Genomic DNA, 5,216 nt, shown 5'->3' with positions numbered 1-5,216 from the left:
CGCTGCCGACAGAGCTGCAGGCAGCGCATGAGCAGCGATTTTACTTATGGCTATAACTTTCTTCAGAATTGACCTATCATGATGAAATGGCACACGGACACATTAGTACTAACTGGATGTGCCTACCAAAATTAATTTCAAAATTCCTAGAATTACGGAAGTTATAAGAAAAAACACGAATTGCGGGGGAGTGGAGGGGTGTATCAGAAAATATAAACAAACTCGATCTGCCTAGGGCTTATAGGAACCTTGATACCAATTTTGGTTATCCTAGCTCTTGTACTTACTGAGATCCTTGCGCTCATACAGACAGATGGACAGACAGACAGACGGACATGGCTATATCGACTCGTCTTCTCATCCTGATCAAGAATATATATACTTTGTGGGGTCTGCCACGCCTCCTTCTGTGTGTTACATACATGCGCACAAAAGTATAGCCTTTCACCCTTTGGGTACAGGCTATAAAAATTGCAATATGCCAAATGGCATACGGTCACATTATCACTAACTGGAGAAAATCACGATTTGCGGGGGAGAGTTGGGAGGAAGGGAAATTCCAAAATACACATTTTCTGCGTTTTCGCAAAAGTCATCTTGGACTAAAATTTGGTGTTCCTATCGAAAATCGAAAAAATTAAAACAATTTTCCCACATTGCCCGATTGCCTCAAAGAATAAACACTTTTGGAGGAAAGATTAATATCTCGCCGCCTTCCCTTCATGGCCATAAAACCCCTTGGATACGATCGCCAAAGTGGTCTTAAAGGAGCTGTTGTTAATGCCCCAATTCCAGTTTCAAACGTGATTAATTCTCTTCCACGAGCTTGTCATGAAGCAGAGGTTGCTCAGCTGGTTTCTTCTATATCCATTTATAGCGTATCAAGCAGACAGAGTAGTTGTTGAGGAAGGTATGCAAAATATTTCTGAACAGGCAGACTCAAACTTAGAGAGAGATAAATCCAGGAGGGAAAGAAACATTGTCAGACAGCACGCATGCACAAAAAATCTCTGTGCGTATCACAATTGCTCCTGGTTGCAGACTTTTATTCAGAGGAACTGTCATTTCCAACCATATTTGCTGGTAAGAAAAGAACAACTTCACAAAGTTTTACAACAGTTGTTAGATCTGAGCTTAGAAATGTTGATAGGAGTACTTGTAAAACTGATAAGTTGTTCTACAATTACAAGAAGCTAAAGTTGATTCATATACGTAATAATACGTCTATTTGCTTACGTAAGCACAGCGCCCCTCACGGCATCACAGCTGTAATGCACTCTGTGAAAGCCATATGGATCAATTAATAAGTCACGATGAAGGTTATACGGTATTAAAAGGCATTCGCACATCTCCTGCTCATTGGGAATCTGAAAAAAAGAAAATCATGGACATGATACGCCAATTTGGGCTCCCTACTTTTTTATAACTTGTCGGCTTCTGAAATTTCAAAAGAAGTAGCATCGACTTTATCCTGTGAAGAAAAGTCACGTTTAATAAGAGCAGATCCCGTTACTTGGGTAAGATATTTTGATTACCGTATTAGGCAGGTTTTGAAATTAACGATAAAGGAAGGCGGAGTTTTTGGTAGGCATAATGCTGTTAAATATTATTGGTGAGTTGAATTTCAGCACAGAGGTTGACCTCATATACATGGCATTTTTTGGCTGAAAGATGCTCCTATCGTCGATTTAACTGACGATACGTCTTTTCCTCCAGTAATAAATTTTATTGACCAATGTGTAAGCACAAATGTTCCGTGTGCTGAGTTAGCTCAGTACATTGAATACCAGAAGCATGACCATTCTAACTCATGCAAGCGAGAAATAAGGGGGAAACAAATCTATCGCAAAGGGGTATTTTCAAATTGATGCGTGATGCTGTTGCAGAAATTAATAGAGGCAATTGCAGCATTAAGCAAAAGCTACAGCATATAGGTCACAAATTTTTTTGTGGTACTGATATGTCTGCTCACAAAGCCGTTTACTGCTGTATGGGTATGTGTTTTTCGGAGACAAGTAACGCAGAAAGATATATAAATACTTCGTTAACAGAGCGTCGTGTCAGAATGCTAAAGCGTAGGCAACAGCTTCAAAATTTACGTGAAAATTCAACCGATATTTTCGTGGTAGGATTGCTTGACCATTATGTTCAGCGTTCGTCATAATATTGACAACGAAGAAGAAGAAGCGAAAAGAAAACTCCATCTACTTGTATAATATGGTATAGGAGATTCAATATTAATAATGATAGGCAGGGTTACTTTAAAGAATTAAAAATGTTATACTACCCTTTGAGAGATGAGAAGGTAGAGTTAATAGATTTAGATTGTGAAGAGTTTTGTAGTAGTAACAGGGAACAAATTGATACGAACATTTGAAAATATAATGTTATCGATGATAACGAATTAGAGTCTGCACTTAATAGAATCAGATACAAATGAGGAGAATTTAGATAATCAGGTCGTATTAGATGAGGAATTTAGGATTTTAGCTTTTCCCGAAATTAGCTCTCAAATAAACGTTTTGAATATAAGTGCCAATGTAGAAGTCCCAGATGCGTCCGATGGTGTTTTAAGGGTAATTAAACTCCCACCAGTTATATCCGCCGAAAATATATTAAATTTAACACGATCTTTAAATTTAAAGCAGAATGTATTTCTAACACATGTTTTGCATAACGCAAAATCAAAAACTGTGTTTTTTGAGTGTGTTGGTGAGGGAGCGGGGGTTGGCAAGAGCAGGCTTATATCAGCACTTTTTCACTTTAACTTCGCTATATAATAGCATTCCTGGATGTAATCCAACTTCTGTCAAAATTTTATTGCGTGCTTCGACAGGAAAAGCTGCTTTTGGAATGTGCAACTTTGCACTCAATGTTTGCACTCCCAGTTAATCAGTCTGGGACAACTTTTAAGGACAGAAACCAATTCCGTCGTCGGGATTGTCCGATTCAAGTATATACGGCCGACTGTTGACAAGATGTTCTGCCTCTGCAAATATGGTTTGAAGTGTTTTATCATTTGGGTTTGAGTTAACCGACATCACTTCTTCGATCGCCTTTTGAAGCAGCCCACTAGTCGCTCCCAGCATCCGCCAAAATTAGGCGCATTAGCCGGAATAAAGTTCCAGACAATTTTACTGCTGGCCAATGTGGACCTTATCTGTTGAGCATCCATTTCTTCGAAGGCCTCCAGTAATTCTCGTGATGCACCTTTAGTTGGTACCATTGTCAGACCAGATTGTTTGTACTTCACCGCGTCGTGCCATCCTTCTTCGTAACGTTATTATGCAAGAGTCTGTATTCAAGGAATGAGCTATTTCTACGTTGATCGCTCGGGTTGTCAGGCACGTGAAGATGACACCATAGCGTTTGTGAAGAGACTTTGAGATTCTGGTATATTGTGACGTTTTGACATAGAAGGGCCCAAAATAGTCCACTCCTATGGCAGTGAAAGGAAATTACCCATTTGTGGTTGAATAGGTTGCGCCTTTTTGCGTTTGCACCAAACACAGGTCTGTATTATTGATCGAATGACGTAGTTTATTTTTGGCATCCAGTACTTTGTCTTGAATTTGTGTACGACGACTTGCATGCCCACGTGTTGTGCATCGACATGCAGTTTATATATTAACATCTTGGTAAATTGGTGCTTACCATCCAGAACTATTTGATTTTTTGTTATTGATGGAATCTCCTTTGCACGTTCGATTCGACCAGCCACTCGCAAATTTGATTCTCATCTAAGTATATGTTATACTTTGTAAGACGTAGATTAGGTGACGCTTTACGACATTGAACTCTTACAATGTCATTTGGGAAGGATTGAAGCTGCACAATTTTATGCCAAGTTGAGGTTGCCCACTCAATATCAGCTACATCCAAATTTCTCGATTTGCGGTCCGCTTTAACTTTTTTCAAACAATTGTTGATGAACCTGCCGACCCAAGAAGTAGTGCCTACCAACTTTGTATATTTGGAGATTCTCTGCAGGACAGTGTTTAATGGGTGTTCCTCTTGTTGCACAACCATTACGATTTCCAGCTTTTTATTTGGCTCCTGTGGTAATGTTTTGTTTGGCCATTCAGATTCATGCTTTTGGAGAAATTCTGGCCCAATCTGCCATCTCTCTCATTTTTGCTGTTTTATCATCATTTTATGTCATCACGTGTTATGACATCAGCTATGTTGTTTTCAGTTGAAATCCAATGCCACTCAGATTTTGTCGACTTTTCACAAATTTCTCCCACTCGATGAGCAATAAACACGGCAAACTGTTTTCGCTGCGTATCCAAGTGCGGTTTGTGAGTCTACCCAAAAGTATCTTTGAGCAATATTGCTTTGCAGTTCTTGCTGAATTGTTCCCGCCAAGCGGCAACCCAGCAATGCAGCCATCATTTCCAACTTTGGAATCGTTAAGGATTTTAATGGAGAATCTCTTGCCCTGAATGCGACCAGTGTCACGTCGAATTTCGGGTCATCTCTCGTATAGTAATATCTTAGATATGCAGCGGCTACGTATGCCTTTCTGCTGGCATCGCTAAATATGTGAATCTCAATGCGATCGGCCTTTTGTAGGTTGACACTATAGCACCTGGGTATTTTGGTGTTTTTTATAGACGCCAATGCTACAAGCCATTTTTGCCACTTTGGTTTGAGATCTTCGTTGATCACATCATCCCAGCCAATGCCGGATGTCCATATGTCTCGCATAAGAATTCTGAATTTTATTGTTATGTTTGTCATCAGGCCCAGTGGATCGTATACCGAGATTACGGCTGACAATACCTTCCTCTTTGTAGGAAGTATATTGCCCATTAATATGTCCCTGCTCACGCGATGCATGGTACTCATTGAGTATGTAAAGTAGTTGCCACTTGCGTCCCATAGAACCCCAAGAATCTTTTCTTGAAGATCAATTTTGTCGCCAAACATTGGGACGGCGCTGCCAGAACGAAGTGCCAATGGAATTTGGTTCATCACCTCCTCGCTATTAGCAAGAAATTGTCGAAGTTCGAAGCCAGCTTTTGCATGAATATACCTTATAGCTTTTATAATGCTATTTACTTCCTCGATTGATGATTTCGAATCCAAATAATCATCCACATAGTGATTTTCTATAATAGATTTGACTGCGTCTGGCTATTCATTTGCGTATTTTTTGGCGTTGTAATGTTTTACAAATTGTGCCAAAAATGGTGATGATGTTGTGCCAAACA

Source organism: Scaptodrosophila lebanonensis, unplaced genomic scaffold (genome assembly GCF_003285725.1).
Source record: "Scaptodrosophila lebanonensis strain 11010-0011.00,11010-0021.00 unplaced genomic scaffold, SlebRS2 tig00000001-arrow-pilon, whole genome shotgun sequence".
In the NCBI taxonomy this organism is placed as follows: domain Eukaryota; kingdom Metazoa; phylum Arthropoda; class Insecta; order Diptera; family Drosophilidae; genus Scaptodrosophila; species Scaptodrosophila lebanonensis.
The sequence above is the reverse complement of the archived record's forward strand: the minus strand, read 5'-3'. Positions refer to the sequence as shown.